General features: G+C 39.7%; 1 protein-coding gene across 1 annotated transcript in view; it reads left to right on the top strand.

Annotated features, from left to right (window-relative positions):
• The window catches only part of WAPL (WAPL cohesin release factor), a 137,712-nt gene that overhangs the window by 37,611 nt on the left and 81,589 nt on the right, over positions 1-18,512 (top strand). The gene's annotated exons all lie outside the window — the stretch shown is intronic.

The following is an 18,512-nucleotide window of genomic DNA, read 5'->3' as shown; positions in this document are numbered from 1 at the left end:
CTCATACTATCTTCAAATGAAGCTTATCGAGGGAGTAGAGCAGAAAGTACATAAATGATTGATGTGCAGAGAAATGAGACAATGGGAGGTCTCCCATGTGTGAACTCTGTGCTCAAAGGAGTTGCTTACAGTTACATCCTGATCTTGTCAAATTGATAGGACAAAGTTCAAGACATACAATCTTCAAGACAAGCATAAATGCTAGATCAGATATGATCTTTGACTTGACAGTCTCATTTTCTTTGCTTAGATCCTCTTCATTTTCTGCTTTACGTCTTAGTTTTGGACAATGCCAACACACAATCTGTTTACCTACAGCTTGTGCATAAAGTTTTCCTTTTCCTTGAGTCACAGATGACATTTTTCTTCCTTCTTATTTCCTCTCAACAACAAGTCAATGCACTGAAAATATTTCATTTCCAGTTAGCCTGGAAGCATCAACTTTTTTGGCATTTTTAGGAGAGCCCGTAATATATTTAGAAGAGTAATGAAATCACAGAATAAATATAATATTTTTTTAAAGTAAATTAGACATTATAGAAGCTGTCTGTCTTCTTGCTTCATTAGATTTGGTGTTAATGTACATGCCTTTGCAGAGAGATTACTTTGATTAGTTCACCAGTTCCTGAGAGCGTATTATGAATGAATATGCAGTGTAAAGGAGAGAAAGGAAATTTTCCCACTGGGAAGCAGATGCTAGTCCAAAGAGGGCTACTCATTTGGTATCCTTCCTTAGCCTTAGGACTGTGTTTCTGTGAATGCTAGGCACTTGCAAGCTAGGGAATTTATTTCTGAAAATTGGACCCTAACACTCAGATTGATGGCCAGTGGAGATGTTCTCACACGATGGTAGTTGCGTGATCCTTTATTATGGCCAATTGCTAGAGGCGATTTGGCTGCCCTGTTGTATGTGTGATAATGCAGCTTCCATGGAAGAAGAGGAATCATCCTAGAACAGTATAAGGTGTGAAGCATGAGACATCTCATTCTCTGTCCCTAGGGCATGGGGAGTCAGACAGAGACACATAGCAAATCATTCACGAAACTTTTTTCTCTCAGGTTTGCTTTGCTTTACATGCAGTGTTAAACCAGAGAGAACAGTTCGAAGTATTCCATTGAGCAATAATTGTTTTTCTTTATAGCTAAGGCTATTTCACTTGAAGTTATCAAAACATTACACTTGTGGATCTGGAGGGAAATTTGGCCTCTCTCTCTCTCTCTCTCTGTGTCCCTTCTTTATTCTCTACCAAAAGCTTACCTTAGTTGTATCCCTGGGAAGCCTAATGGAGAAAACATATCAGTTTACGACCCAGGTACTTTCTTTCCAAAGGCATCAGCTCATCCTAAAGCTTTCAAACATTTCTGCCACAAGTTTTGTGTGTGAAACATGCAGAAAGTTCACCTGGCTTATGGCCCAGCTCGGAATTGCCCTCCAGTCACTTCTAGAAAAAGGAAAACCTATCCACCATTAATCTCTCAGGATTCTGTCACATTGAACTATGGTGAAAGCAGCCTTCCCACCTTGAGAGTCCTGCCTTTGGCTGGATGCCAGCTACCCACCAAGCTACTCTATCCCTCCCCTCCTCAGCAGGATGAGGGGGTAAAGGACAAAATAGGATGGAAAAAACCTGTGGCTCAAGATAAAGGCAGTTTAATAAAACAAAAGAAAAGGTGTGTGGAAGCAGAGGAAAAGAAAAGACTTATTCTCTACTTCCCATCAGCAGGAGTTGGCCAGCGACTTCCCAGGAAGCAGGGCTTCAGTAGGCACAGCAATTATTCCAGAAGACAAACACTGAAAGAACAAATGCACCCCACCTCTTCCTTTCTCTTAGCTTTTATTGCTGAGCAGACATCGTATGGTATGGAATATCCCTTCTGTCAGCTAGATCAGCTGTCCAGGCTATGGCCCCTGCCAAGGCCTTGCCTGCCCACAGGCAAGAGGGGAGTGTTGGAGAGACAGCATTGCTGCAGTGCCAGCACTGCTCGGCCATAGCCAAAACACTGGGGTGTGAGCAGCACCTTTCTAGGTACCAACACAGCACAGCTCAGGGAGGGCTGCAATGTGGAAAATGAGCTCCAGCTCACCCAGACCCAAGGCAACCTCTTGTTTCTGATAATTTACTTCTGTTCACAGATTTTTATAAATTACAGGCAAAAATAGCAGAAAGACCATGGACTCTTGGACCCTTCCAGGAAACTGAGAAAATTGTCTAACAGAAAAAGGGAAAGATAATGCCTGGGTAAAATTTAATTAAAGTCCAAATGAGTATAAGATTTCTTTCACAATGATGGGAAAAGAACTCATTGTCCTGTTCTTTGGTGGGGAGCTGTGGGTGGAATTAGGTTTTAGCTCATCTACAGGAATACAGAGTGCACTGCAAGAACAGGTACTCTGCTGCCTACAAGATAAACAGACTGTTTTTGGGAAATGCCAGGAGAGTTAAAAGACCAGGGGCATAGTCAGCAAGGCATTAATGACTTTAAGACATCTTTACAAAGGCTCACCTGGGCTTCTTTAAATTATCTGAAAGATCACCTAGGTTTCCAAGGCCAGCATGAGGAAAGAGGAATAGACTACTCAGAAATGGGAAAGGTAAAGTCCCACTTTTCTTTGAGTGCAGACACAGGTCTAGGGTTTGAGTTACCACAAAGGAGGCATGCACAGAACAAAGCTGTTGGGTATTGTTAATAAGTTGAGTGATTTTATTTTTTTCCCCATTGTCATGTGGGGAATGATAGTGACAATTCCTGAAAACATCTTGGGGAAGGCAATTCTCAATGCTCAAAATATGCTCTGCTTGCCCACTAGGCATGCTAGGTAATGGTATAAGTGATGGGATACAGAGAACAACTATTGATTTTTCATTTGAGTGTCCATCCATTTGCAGTACCTGCCTTTCAAAAGGCAATATCACACTGTAAGATCTGAGTCCATAGAAGCCTTCCCTACACACCCTCCCCTGTACAGTGTGAGCCCTGGGTCTCTGGTTTAATATTGCTTCTCAGTGGCTGCAACATCTGAAAACATGTTTCTCTCAGAAGCATTTTTAGGGCCCTATTTTTGTACTGGTACCTGCAACAAATGTATCTGCTTAGATATGCAGGTAAAAACTGTTTGCTCATTTTACACGAAACTCTGGTTTCAACCATCTACGTTCTTTTTTGCCTTTTAACAGCAAAGATCTGTCAGAGGGGAGCTCTCCCACTTCTTAGCTGCTCTCAGAGAGTGCACCGCAATTTTGGCACCCCAAACAACAAGGCAGGGAGAGAATTGTGTAATATATATCTTCTGTGTGCTCTATTAATCATAAAAATTAAATTTAGTTCTTCATGCCTGCAGCAGCTTGGCAAGGGGACAGGAGGCAAGAAGACCCTTTGGAAATAAAATTGTTAAACTGAGTACAAAGTTCTGTGTGGCCTTTCATGGGAGCATACTCTTGGGACTACTCAAAAATCAATAGACAAAATAGAAAACAGTAAATCAAATCAACATGGTTTCTGTTGTGCTGTAGAAGTGAATAATTCACCTCATGGGTAGTTCTAATTTTGTAGGGTAGCCAAGATCTATGGTGAACAGCAAAGGCACAAACTGTAGGGCGCAGCCAGCAAGCTCTAACACTGGGCTGTTCAGCCCCACAGCAGGAGAGGGAGTGTCCCAGGGCTGGGTGAAGTACACAAGGGCCAGACCAGAAAGGATGGTTTAGAAAAGTCCCTTCAAACACAAGTTTTTTTATAATATGCAGCAAAACCAAAATCTTTTCCACTGAGATGAAAAGATTCTATCAGTGACCTCTCCAACAATCTGAATGTAGCCCTGTTAATGGCATTAGGCTGCAACTCTGTGGCAAGGCACAATCCAGAGGCTGCTCTGCCTTAGTTCCTCCAGCTGTATTTCCAGCTTCCTCTTGGGGTTTATGGCTTCAAGGCCAGGTAGCTTGAAAAGGTCAGCCCACTGTTCCTCTTGTTCTTCCCCACAGAATGTGAACACAAAGTAGTTCACAAAGAGCTCTCAAGACCAGCCAAGCTGGATTTGCAGTGCCTCCAAAAAAGCTTCTTAACCCTGATTTATGGACTGAACTCTCAGATTCACCCTTCCCTGTCTCCTATGGCTTACCCTCTGTGCAAGGCCTACCCTTCTCCAAGGAACTCTGGTTAGCCAAACTCTTTTCAAACAATTTCAGCTGGAAGCTTCCCTACTTCCAGTTCCCAAATAAGAGCTCTCACCTTCTCACATCTGTGAACTAAAGCCGATTGTGCTGGTGCAGTTTAGTACCTACTGTAGTCAGGGAGAAATCACATTTAAAAACAATTGAAAAGTTGCTGTATCATTGCAGAAAAAAAGAACCTCCCCATATTTTTGGTCAGATACAAAACTTAAAGAAAACTTCCCTTATTACGCTCTTCCTATTAATAAACCATATCTCTATCACAGACAAGCCAGTCTACAGTGGGCTGAAATGTAGGGTCAGCACATGGTGGTCTCCAAGCTGCTTGGTCATTTTTGCTGAAAACAGGCATTATGAAAGATTTGCTTATGCAGAGATGCAGCAGAATTGTGTGTTTCCCAGCTACAATACCACTCCAATAAGAGGAGGATTACTGACAGAGAAGGGGTAAGAAGTAAAATTGCAGAGAAATCGTATCAAGCATTTTCCCCCTGCTGAAGTGCTAGCTGCCACTAGAGGTGCACACAGTGGCCAGTGGCAGACAGCAGTGCCAGGATTTGGTCAGCAGTGGCAGAGAGCTTATACTGCTTTCAGGAAGAACTACTGGTACCATTTGGTTTCTGATTGTTGGTTTTTTACTCCCATCTGCTTATGTGGTAGTTACTTTTGAAATAGAAAGAACTCTGACTCGAGCCTCTCATGGGAGGGGTTGCAGAAATATGTAAGATGGGGGACAGTCATGGAGACAGATCTCTGATGAATAGACTGAAGAAAAAGGAACAGTATAAAGCAATTTGTACCCACACACAGCAATCAAAATGAAAACACTGACATTTGAGAAATAATAGTTCACAATAACAAGAGGGTAAACAAATCGTGGTGTCATTGAATATTAAAGAACTATCATCTTCCTCCTTAGATAACAGCACTGTTGTCCACAAATGATCTGCAGAGAATACATATGCTGCCCTGATGTCTCTACAATTATTTTTTCTGGCACATACTGTCTTACAACATCCCTGTGAAAAAAATTCTATCATTTCTAGAAATAACATCAGTGGTTATGTATGGGGAAAAAAGCAAACCCCAATTGTCAAGCCACTGGTGAGAGAAAATTCTGTTGCTGCACTAATAAGCAGGTGTCTTAACTCTCAGCAACTCCCAGCCATTGCAGCTGCCCTGTTTTGCTGTTCTAGACTGCACTGTGCTTTCAGGAATTGGGGCAGGATGAGAAGGAAGACCACTCACTAACATCACCAAATTTTCAAAATCTTGTATTTGAATTGTTTCTATAAACAGCCTGCAGACTGAGTGAAAATTAAAATTGCCAGAGAATATTTTAGCTGAGTCGGTACAAGATTTCAGTGTTGTACACAAAACAAAAGGGCCAGCAGTAGCCTGCACCAAATTCTGCTTCAGCTGCTGCAGTGTTCAAGATTTGGGCAGGATTCTATAATGGCCACTGAGAACAGAGACATTATGAGGAGTTTGTCCCAGCTGCAACTTGAAACTTCACACAAAGTCTGAAATCAAAGAGACCTAATGCTTGGGCTAGAGCAGAATCCAGTGCAGATCTACTATCAGAGCTTCTCAGTGTACAGAAGTGTAAAGCCATATGCCAGTTTCTTTATAAACTCTTCTGCCAGGGCTGTCATCCAGCCTGTTATCAATGTGGACTCTGATTTCCCAAGTGTCCACATGAGGCCTCTAAATGAACAGATCCTTCTTTGTTTAGCTCTGTGGTGTTACGTTTATTAATACCTACTCTGCTAAATGCCTCCTCTGGATCCTCAGTGACTTCTAGTTCAGTTGCCATGACATCCTTTTACTCCAACCTTAATTAATGGAAAGTACAGGACAGTTATCACAAAGTTGCAGACAGGATACAAGTGTGCAAGTGAGACTGTGTTCAACTTAGTCTAAGCCCTTTTCATTTTGATCCTATCCTCTCCCAGCTCCTTTCTTTAACTGTTGTTGCCCTGCATCCCTTTCTTTGACATCTCTCCACCTTTCTTTTATCTCAAATCAGATACATATTCTGGTTTTCACTCTTTTTCTCCAGCTTAGCTATCATCTTTCAGACAGCTCTGGCTTGCCAGCTCTCTCATCCTGTCAAGCCAGTGATGCCCATTTCCATCATTCCCTGAACACAGTTTCTGCCATGCATGATTTGCTTGTCTCCATGCAGTTCTGCATGCTGGTGGCAGTGGCAGTGAGAGACATTGATAATAGCTGGGCTGCAGGCAGACACAACCTGCTGGCCATATTGACACCACCAGCATATATTGTCCGATTTTATCTGCCCCTTTCCTACCAGTACGCCTCCATTTCTTGTCTCCTTGTACTTGATAACAAGCTCTTTGGAGCAGAGACTTTTATCCTATTCTGGGATCATGTTTGGACTTGCTTTACATTTCTAAGCATCAGAATAATGCAAATGTAGTGGACTTCCATTTTCTGGCAATGCCATGAATTCGCTTAACAAATACACTCTGCTTAATTTTTTTGGTGATGAACTTGTGAATAATTCAGTATGACTACAAGAAAATACCAGTGTTCTGTTTTAATCAAAATGTGGACAGCTGAAAATGGTTTTCAGAGTTTAAAAAGCAGAAGAGTAAGCCTTCTGAGTAAACAAACATCTCAAAAGCAAACCTGTATGAAGTGATAAACACTGGCACTGATCCTCAAAGTCAAGCTACAATTTCTCACTTTAGTTTTATGATTCTGCCTACTCCCTTCAGAACTAGCATTCCTGCTCATGACTTGCAGATGATGTTGCAAACCACAGAAACATAATTGGGTGATAATTTTGCTGCACAGCAGACAAACATAGACAAACATGTCATCTCTACTTACTGTAAGAATTTTTCACTGAAATAATATCCTGAAATTCATATATGTGATTAGGAAAGCTGGGCACTGCACTCTTCCTGCTCTTTCAGATGGCTACAAATGTGCTTGAAAAAAGAAAACACATTAACAACATACAGCCTTGAATATAGACTTGAGTCCCCAGGACACTTGAGCAATTTTGCACACCACCATAGAGTTTCCTTCTTGTACAAACTGAAAGTTAAGGATGTCACCAGTAGGGAATGACTGACATCCCCCTGTGTAATAAACAGGTGGATTCATGGTGAGGAACATCAGATTTAGACAGGCCTTATCTCACTCCCGAGTGAATGACTCAGCTACTTCTTTTCCTAGGGAGAAAAATTAATGTGCTCTTTTCTAAGCAGAGTTTCAGTAATGGGACTTAAGACCACAGAACAACTCAACAAAAAATGGACATTGAGAGGCATTTCTCCCTGATCACAAAAATATTTTCTTTGTGTGTTTCTACCCCTTTTTGCAGGTTCAGTTACATAATGTAATTTAATAATTATTCTTACTCTCTTTTTCCCCCCACCAAATCAAAACTCTATCCAGACAAAAAGTTAAGCCTTTGCCCTTAATACAGATATATTTTACATACAAATGCATTGCTGCTGCCTTTGACTCAGGAGGTGAAAATGCTACTTTTTTAGTGTTCATTTATAGTAACTAATTGTCAGGGAGAAGAGGTAAACAAAATACAGTCACTTCTGTCTTCACAAATTTAAATGAAGCTCAACACATCCTAACCATGCAATCAGTACAAACTCCTGCTATTATATTCCTGACTATGGACATACTTAAAAGCCCACAAAGTCTCTTTGTTTTCAAATTCATTGACTTGTGGCACAGTTACTTCCTTGGATTTCTTTTAGAGTGAGAGAGCAGGGCTGTTTGTCTCACAGTTCACAGAGAAACATCCTTGGGCAGTAATTGGAACTTGTTACCATCATTAGAAAACTGCAGAGAGCTCAGCCTGCTCTAGTATATTGCAGACAGCAAGTAAATAGTGATAATAGTTGGTTACTCCATGAACAAAAAAACCTCATGGGAGCATTCTTATGTTCAATACCAAAGAAGCTCAGACCTATTTTCTGAGCATGAACAGTGGAGTATGAGAATGGCCATTCTGAGTCAGTCCAAAGGTGTGTCAAATCCCACATCCAGTGACTGAAAGCAGCATGCCAGGAAGGTGTGCAAGAATATGGTGAGATTTCCCTAAAATACTCTTTCAGCCTCAAACAGCATGCAGCTCAGCAAGTCTGTGCTTCTCAACCCATATTTCAGTGATCTAAATCAAACATTGATGGGGCTTTTGTGGGTTCGTAAAAGGATTCAGGATGTAGGTAGGAATGTAGTTTCAATTGTCAGTGTAAAAGTGTGAGAAAAGAAAGGCTGCAGTCTGAACCATGGAGTTATTTTGGTCCAAGCTAAATTGCTCTTTAGCTTGAGCACAAGCACAGAAATCTGAAAGCTAACACGGCCTCTCTCGGAAAGCTTTGTATAATTTAAAACACAGTCATACTACAAAACCAGTTTTCAGCCCAGCTTAGCAATTCTCTTTATGATATGCAAGTACCTTTCAAAAGAGTTGCCAGAATGAACCAGCTGAGACCCAAGCTCACTTTCCTTCCTTTCTTCTAATTATTGGAAAAGAAATTATTCCTCTTAAAATGAATCCTTGCTTCACCAATTTTAATGAAACATTTTATTTTTTTTAATATCCCAGATAGTCTTTTTAAAAGCTCAGCTTTTCAAGGTTTGATGATCAGATCTGAGATTCACATTCCAGAGAAGTGCCTGCAACTGAAGCACCCAGACTATCTGAAGATTAAGGAACATGGTTTTTGTGTAAGAACTAGGTCTAAGAATGGAGAAGCTGAATAGAACTAAAAATCTAGCACAGTAATGCAACATAAACAGTCACTATGCTGGGAATAGTTTCTAATCACTGCTGTTTCTCAAGCTTTCCTTGTACTTTTATGGTGCTTCTGAATTTCTTACTTTTACTGCTTATTAGACATTATAGCAGTAAAAGACTCATCATGATTCACTGAGCATGGAAAAATAATGAAGGGGAGACTATTAAAAAACTGTTCTTCATTCTCCAAGTTTTCTACTGGGACGAGGTTATTAATTTTTGGTAGCCAGTAGAGTTACGGATATATGAGAAGCATCCACTCATAGGGAGATGATTGTTTTAGTACTTTAATGATCATCTGTGCATGTGCATTTTGGAGCCCTGGTTCTAGAACTTCACCTATATATTTATTGTGAGGTCATTTAATGTACTTTTCTGAAAGTACATATGTAGGAGTCAAAGATGCTGGTGATCTTTTGTGCAGGGTACTTATCTAACTAAACTCTGAGGAATAATTTGCAATTTGCTTTCTTAGAATTTTATGAGGCAGAAGATTGACACTGTTTAAATTCAGGATACAACCTATTTATTTACCAAAAGATATAAACTATTCAGTTTATTTAAATTAATTTTAATCTTTTTACTTCACAGAAAGGAAAACTTTTTAAACCACTTGTCTCCAGCTGAGGAACTCTCTGCTCCACTACATACAGAGTGTGTCACTCTGTTTCTTTGCAGAAAAATAAGGGTTATTAGGTGACAGGTCTAACAGAAAACCACCACCCAGACACATGAAACTAAGTACCTTTAAAACTTCTATAACTTCTCTTTTACAATCACCTGCACTTTTATATGAAAGTCCCAAGTCTTAATTTACACAGGCATGTGATGCTTGTGTTTCTGTCCCACAGCTGATGGAGGTGATACATTCTCAAGGCTGAGAATTAACTTGACTGAATCTCGCAGACATTTGATAACCTGGTATTGAGTAAGATTTCCCCAAAATGCCATTTAAGTACTTAAAAACTCCTGACTTTGAAATATGGTGTAGATTATCAGTGCTGACAGCGAAATACGAAGTCAAATTATTATAGCCATGCAACAGAAATAGTGAGGGACTTAAAGTGCAGGTGATGAGCTATACACTCTACTAAAGAGTAAAATGCCTGTAGTCTACAGGGACATAAGCTATCAGGGAGCTGCAGAACAGCACACGTAAAAGAGCCAAAGATAGGTAACTTGTACTGAGCAGAGGTGCTAATGACTAAAGTTTAGGTATTCAACATATAAAGTAATTCAAAAGTGCAAACTAAATGTTATCTAGAAGAACACATAGAGTGTAATAAGTTACTAGTTAAACAGATAAAAGGAGTCAAAGTTCATAGTCTTTGAATTTAAGAGACTGGAGAGCTGGATCTGGGTTTATGGGGCTTGGTCACAAACCCAAAGTGCACTGTATTGCCCTGCATGAATCGTGTGAAATCCAGCACCAAGTTATCCATACACCTGGGCACTACAGAGAATCTGGAACCTGGGAGTGGTGTGATAAGGAGCTGCTTCAATGACTGAAGAGCCTGCACAGTGCCAGCAGCAGCCCGTGATCCCTGGGGAGCAGGAGGAGCCATGGGCACAGTCAGGCTCTGGAAGGAGCAACACACATGAAACACCATCCTCTTAACATTGAAAAAAACACTGCTGCACGTGCATGAGTTTCCCATTTCTGTACTACTTTATACTTTCCAAAGTTTAGAGCAAATTTCTCTTATAGAGAAGATAGATGGAAAGCACCTAACATTTAACAAAGTATTAGAAAAAACATAAAGGGGACAGAAAAGAGCAAAGGAAGGGGTCAGCAAGGAACCGACCAAAGGCAGCAGTAAGGTACCATTCATCTAACAGAGGTGCCAATCCTTTACTCTCTAGGAACAGAAATAAATCTGCTTTCAGCATTAATCAATAATGCCTGAAATCAATAATACATAGCAGACTAATGGAACCGAAAGGTCATTAGTGGCATGGAAAGCTTACTTACTAAAAGCAACCTGCATAAACACTGACATAAGCACTAGTCAGAGAATGGACAACCTTGCCTGTAAACCCAATATTATATCTTCAAGTGATATGAAAAGCAAATTCTGGGGTTTGAGGGGGTTTTTTTTGCATGAAAAGAACTGTCAAAATAAGTCTCTTGATAGGTCCCTTTCAATATTTTTTGCCTGAAGCTTCTAAACTAAAAATATCTTTGTTTCAAAAAGCTTATGAGAGGATATTCAGGGTTTTTTCACGTTACACCAGTGAAAAATATCTAATTGAACTGTTTTTTCTTAAGGGACAACAATTTAGAAACAGTTTACTAAAGCACTAGCACCAGAAGTTAATATGGGAAGTAATGAAATACAGTAACTGTGCCATGTTGCTATCTTCCCCTTTAGCTATGTGAAAAGCAAAATACTTTTATCTATTTTATCTACAAGAAAAGGCTGTTCCATTACAGGAATGTTTTGTTGCAGAGTTTTTCTTACTCTTGACATAGAAAGAAAAGAACTGCAAGTGCTGTTATAAGACTAATAATTCAAAAGTATCTTGTATAAGGAACACTCAGTGACACAAAATATGTTATTCCTAATAATGTTTCTGACATAATATTTATGTGAGAGGATTATAAATTTGTAAAACAAGTCTGTCACAGGAATGATCTGTGCAAAAAAGGGACTCCTCTGAAGAGCAGCTGTACTCAGACGAATGGCCTTTGAATGTCCAAAGCCAATGGAGAAGGTCTCTTGCAGGTTTTGCTCACCAAAAGATTGATATCCCTAATAATGAATAGCACACAAAGAACAAGGGAAGAGGTATCTTTCTCACTGCCACCAGCCACAAAGGAGGAAAACCGAAGACAGTTTTCTGGAAAAAATGAATTCTGAAATTCTGTATCAAATATATTTTTAAAGCAACCAGCAGACATTTGAGACTTCCAAAATTTAATGCAAATGCTGGTCATGTTACTTCCCTCCTCCTTCTAAAGGTTTATTATGGCCCCACTACTAGTTTACTTCCCTTTGTTTTATCCCTTTGGTCCTTTCTTTTTGTGCCTAAAAGTTATCATTTCCTTGAAAGGCAAGTTAAAAACTAAACTATCTGGAAAAAGCAAATTAGGTTAAATCACAGCTAATGCAAATTCTATTAACAAAACTATTTTCAAAAACTAGGCAAGTTATAGATGAAAAGGTATAAAATAAGATTGCAGAAGGTCTGTAAGAACCAGTGTGATAACTTAATATAACTGGGATCACTTAACTTCTATCAAACCTAATAATGTTATAAAGCTTATGGTAACTGAAACTAAAGCATATGCTAACTCATTGTCATAGGTTAGCTAGCTAGCTTGATTTTAATTTTATGTGTGTGGTAGATTAAGGCATAGCCAGTTTTAACAGCCCCTTTGTTGGCCAGGAAAGTAAATATTAATATGCTCATTTCACTAATGAACATAGAGCCTCGCTAAACAAGTGAATAATTAACAGCACTCAATCCCTACAGGTCTGACCAGAGCCCACTTAATGCTGTCCCTGCTCTGCTCCGTGGGGTCCCGCGTGCCCCCACAGACGCACGGGTGGGTTCAGTGCTACAGTCGGTAGCAAAGAGTCGAGAAGGGCATTTGCTTGCGTTCCGCCAGGAGCATTTATTGCTGCTGCACTGTCGAAGGTTGCAGAGGCAAATGTGAACATGATCCCAGAGCTCACAGTTTTATCCGGGGGCGGGGAAAAGCCGGGACTAGGGAACGGGCAGCAATGGGGAACTCTGGGGGAGTGACAAGGGGTCGAAGCTAACAGCCAACCGGGGAATCCAAACTGGGACAGATTAACAGAACAAGCATCCTAGGAGAAGCCTTTTCGGTCACCCTAAAATGAAGTGGTCCTTGTGGTACTAGGGACTTGTCTTACCGAAAACTGTCTGTCCCTTGTAATGTATGTTCACCGGCCACCACACCCACTTGTGTTAGACTAAGGCACACTCTGGTAAAAGCAAAACTTCGAGGTGACTTCTCAGTCCAAAGAGCTCCAGCCACCTCTGAACATATGTTAAATCCCACCACAGCAGACATCGGAGGGGTTGGGTTCTTTCAGGAGTTTGTATACGAAGAGAAGAATAACTTTGTACAGTACTGCACACACACCAATCTGCCAGTGCAGAAGATGGCATCCTAGGGGTTGGAGTCCTGCTGAAAAGAAATTGAGTGTAACTGGAAGAAATTAACAGTAAAATGGCCTCCTAATATTACACTTGTTACTGTTTAAATAGTGTTTTGTGAAAGATTGATAGTTCAAGCAATAGTTCATTTACCCAGCTTACGCTGTTCTTGTTCCACTATGAATATTGCCTTAGTGATGAAGTATTTCTTTTGTCACCTTTTTCACCTTACTCTGTTCTTCTCATACCAATGAACTTTTCTTTTTCCTCTCACCCTTCATTCCTTTCCATTTTCCCAAGTTGTATCTCTCATTCACTCCATTCTCTTATCCTTTTTTTCATTTCAACATCTTTTAGTCTTTGAGGAAGAACAGTTAGTTTTGGAAGAAAATGGAAAAGCACAAAAGTAAGATATTTTTCTTAACAGGGAACCATACCTACAGCAAACTAATATGGGATAGTTATTGCTTGGAACATCAGCCAGTCCCACTCTAATTCTGTGTCCAAGAGCTCTTTGCTCACCCAGCAGGCTAACAAAGACACAGACTTTTTAACAAGACCTTTAAAAAGCTTTCACTTAAATATTTGGTGCAGACTTAGGGGCATTTGTTTTTTTGATAATGAAGGCAGCCTCCTTTGAGGAGAATGACATTACTTAATTATAAGATGAAAACAAGAAAATGTGGCTTTCTTCCCCCAGAGTAAAGACACACTCCTGCATGTTGCTGCATATAATGCACTAGTTGATTTTAATATAATTTGGAAAAGCCTGTGCATATTCTGAAAAATAATCAGCAGTTTGAAAGAAGTCCATGCCCTGTACTATCAGAATATCGTTATACAGAATTTATTTTATAGATACAGCTGTTTTGTTAAATAGATGTTGACCTGGTTATTTGTAAATTAGTTCAAGAACAGCATACTTCCGCTTTTAGAAGCTAGACAAGGAGAGTAGGAATATTTTCTTTAAACCAATAGCGTTAAGGTGAGCTTGTTGAAGTACTATAGAATCTGTTTTACAATCTAATACAGTCTATTGAACACTAAACAATGAAACTAGGATTTGTTCCTTCATTTGATTACACTGTTCCAGCAAATACAATCACAGAAAGATTAACTACCTTCTGATATAAGACACAGGGCCCAGCCAGAGGCAGCTGTTAAAGTTTCCTATCTTCACAAGCAATTAACTGTGTCCAAGTAGTGTCTTATACAGAAGGGATAGGCAAGAGCTTGGTCTGCATGAAGAGAGCTAATTTTGATTTCCTTGAGTACAGTTTCATTTGAATAGCTAGTGATTTTTAATGTGACTGCATTGCCAAGCATAATACCTTTACTTACAACCTATTTTATTACATGACAAAACTACAGGGCCTTTTTTCCATCTTCTGCAGTAGGATACCCAGTGTATATTTTTTGCATTATAGCAAACATCTGGGTTTTTTTAAGTGAAATGATAGCTCCAACTAAGAAAGGCTTTCTGATAATAATACAGCAAAAAGCATTTTAACAAAGACCTCTTTTTCTTGATTATCAGTTGTGATGAAAGACATAAAAGAGCCTTCTGTAAAGAGAGAAAAGCAACCTTCTCTGGTTGAACTTGTCTTTTACCTTAACAGAACCTGTAGAGGTCCAAGTTTCTCAAACCTCTCTCCCTTGGTTCTGCTTGGGAAGTAATGTTTGATATAGTCTCAGTTGTACACCACTTTATTCCACTACTGCCACTTGGTCTAAGCAATTCTCAGTGCTTGAAAAGCGAGTTACACCATGACTCTCCTACTGTTCCTTAATACGAATAGATTATATTACCTGTTAGATTCTGATTAATCACTAAGTAGATCTCTAGGACATTCAATTTTAAGAGAAGCACTTACTCTTTCTGTTACTTCAAGCCACATGTTCTAGTGGACAGAAATTGTTCAGGTATTATGAAAAAGTATCATATGGTTTTTCTAGCCAGCTTATCAATTTGACTACAGCAAGAGGAAAAAGCAGCAAAGCAATTTCTTAGTTATTGGAGAGAAGACTGAACATTCTGACAGTAATGATCAGGAGAGTTAAGACAAAATATCTGAAATGTGAACCACCCATGAGGAGCTCACTTCGTAAGGAAGTTCCTCAGTTGGGAGCTGCAGAAGTGAACAATCTGGGTCATCAGTGACAGACTGAGAACCATTGCTATAACCCACAGCAAGCATCAAATTCCTGCTCTTAACATACTACAGTATTGTCCCATTTAATAGGCAAATTTTAATTAGCAAAGACAGCAGCAGTTAGTCTGTTTGTCAAGGGTTCTGGGGCACTGTCACAAGACTGGAGCTATACAAGAGAGACCAATTAATGAAAAATTAAGTTTGAACATGAATAGCCTTTCCTAAACAGAGCTTTATTGCAAGGGCTCTAACTTTAGCTTAAACAATAGAAATAATTATCAGTTGCCTTTGCTAGAAGCAATTTTTAGATGTAATAAATCAATACAAGATAACATACATCAGTGATTCCTACTTGCTATGTGTCACAAAATTATAAATTGAGAAGACTTGTGCATACTTAGTGAGCCTTGTTACCTTCATCTCAACCCTGAAATTCAGAGTTGTTGACTAACTCAGGGAAAGATTACTTCTCCCAGTCTTGAGAAGCTTAAGGATCATAGCGAATGCTGAGATTTCTAGTTTGGTGCATACCAGGAGGGATGAAATTGTTTATTTACTTATCACTTAATAGCAAATACCCTTGCTTTCAGCTATTACAGAATTAATATTTTATCTCTAGAAAAAAGATTAACACCAATTTGAGTTTCATATAAGAATCACTGCAGTTTATACAACAGTGATTTCTAATGTGAATGAGAGCTTCACATATATAAATAGAAGAATACGTTGCTAATATATTATTGAAAAAATTGAATAGGAGGCTTTAAATGAAAATTGACTTAGTATTTCTAAAAAAAGCTGACTGCAATAGTCTGAACTAGTTTTCAAAGTTCCCTAGGAACAAGGATCACAGGATCAAGGTCTTTTCACATAAAATGTTTTTAGTCATGGATCACCAATGGAAGTATCATTGAATTAAGCGCATTCATAAAAGCCTTACCAAGTTAGTACCACTTATTTATAAATATAAAAGAACGGAAAAAGTACTCAAAGTATGATTTTCAGCAAGTAAAGCTGGTGTTAAAAGGTCTGCATCAGAAAACACTAAGGGGTCAGCACTGGAAATCAAACAGAGCAGCACAACCAGGAGAACAGAGACCTCCACCAGCCAGGGTCCAGCCCCACTTTACCTGAGAAGCTGCCAGGTCGAGGGAGAGCAGCAGGAGTCCAAATCCTTAGGCACACTCCCAAGGACAAGAAGGCAGAACCAATATTAAGCTGAGAAAGTATGTTAGACTATTATTTGCAAGGATAATAAGGGCAAGACATCTCAGGGAACTACTCTAAAGTCAAATGAAGAAGCCAGAGCCAAAGACCAAAAAACACCAAGACACAGCAGGGCTAGAGCTGTGGCCCAGCAGTAGTCCTGCAGAGAAAAAAGAAAAGGAGCATCCAGGGCTGAGCTAAATGAGCTCCTCATCAGGAGGGGTGGGTGGGTGCAGCAGGTGAGGCTGGTCAGGGCAATTAGGGCCTGTTAGTTCACACCAGGTTCTGAGAGTTTGAAAACACTTCTGCTCCCCTGAGAGCAGCTGGTTTGCTAGTGTTTATAGCTCTTCTTTTACCTTTTCTTGCCAGCCGCACTAAGGTAAAAAGTTAAAAAGAAAGCATCTTTTTCAAGATTACAGTGTGATCACGCAAACTTAAATTACATCCCCAAGTATTTCTTTTTGCGTTTTAAATTCACCATGGTTTCTCTTCAAGTTCCTGATGTGAATTATAGTTAAGTGATTTTCAGCCTCTCTTTTGCTCTCTGTAACTTGGACTTTAACAAGCTGTCAGATCAGATAGACATGAGGCCGTTCATGCTTCCCCTTCATTTTATCGACGGAGCAAATGAATGCTGTGAATCAAGTACAAAACAGAGGACATGTCAACACCATACAATAAGCACCATGCAGAGGTGCTAGTTTGGATAGTGGAAGCAGAATGGAGATGTCAGTACAGCACTTCTTCCCAGCTAGTTACTGCTGTTGAGCAGTGCTTTTCAGTAACATTACCTGTTCTAATCGTAGTGCTGCACTTTCTTCCATGACTTCTTTTACCACTTTTAGATTCTTTGCATGGCAAAATAGCATATGGTATAGGACACTAATAATAACAAAGGGAAATGCATGGGGATAATAGTCAAGAATCTGCACCAACTTGTACTCTGGGATGTCCTGATGTTAGATACACAAAGATCTCTGGTATTGGGAAGAACACACACATGTAGTGTGTTCTGCAAGGTGCTTTGGGATAATTTTTAAAATAGCAGTTGGAGGGAGAGACAATTGGCCACATTGATTCAAAGCTCACACTTTAAGGCTCCTGCCATTTTCAGAGCAGTAAACCAAATGGATGCAAGTGAGCACAGGCAGAGAAAAATGTTTTGAGCTGTCACAAGGCTGTGAGGAATGTGATCACATGCTGTGTAGGCACAAGTCATGTGCAGAGCCAGCTGTGCCAATAATCACTTGAAAATTAAATTGTAAGAGCAATGGGGCCTGTGATATCTGTTTGAGACAGTATAATTCCTCAGATATATCCTAGGTCTGTGCAAATACAGTGTTTGCTTAGCTGTGAATTCTCTGAAGCACTGTGTTGTGGTTTTTTTCCTGCTTAAGATGAATGAAGAGGTGTCAGGCCTGAGTGACAAGGCTTAATGATCCAGCTGGCCTCATCTGAGACTCCCACCCACACACTCTGCTTATTAACACCCAGGAGTGCTACTTAAACTCAGGTCTGAGCCTGTACAGCTCCAGTGGCTACATTTCTATGTGATATAGTCTTTTTTTTTTTAGTGCTGGTAATGCTTTACAGCTTGTGGAAATCTCTCTGCTTCTTCTTATTTACTGTCCTTCAGACTGATCCTATAGTTTGTCATTTATGTAATGCGTTGTCATATCGCTTCCTAAAGGTATGGTTCTTCCTTTCTGTGTAATGAGCTAGTTTAGAGAACTGAAAATAAAGTGCAGCAAAAGTGAGTACAGGAAGCTTGTGGAGGCTGAATATGAGTGATGTAACACTCTATTCTGGCTTCTTTAGATATACCTATTAAACTACTTGTGATTTTCTTCCTAGCTGGTTAGGAGTTGGAGGGGTTTGGGCTGCTTTCATTACTTTAGAAAGCAATTTCAAGGCAATTGTTTTAGTGAGGATTTCTACTTTATTTGGTGTTTGATGTAGCCCCTGTTATTAAATCCCTAGAGTATAATAAGGAGAGGGCAATCTATATAGCACTGGATTACTCTGTGAGTGTTTTGACTTTGTCTTACCTTAAAGGTGTTA

Source organism: Coloeus monedula (assembly GCF_965178545.1).
Source record: "Coloeus monedula genome assembly, chromosome: 8".
NCBI classification, from domain to species: Eukaryota; Metazoa; Chordata; class Aves; order Passeriformes; family Corvidae; genus Coloeus; species Coloeus monedula.
The sequence above is the reverse complement of the archived record's forward strand: the minus strand, read 5'-3'. Positions and strand labels throughout refer to the sequence as shown.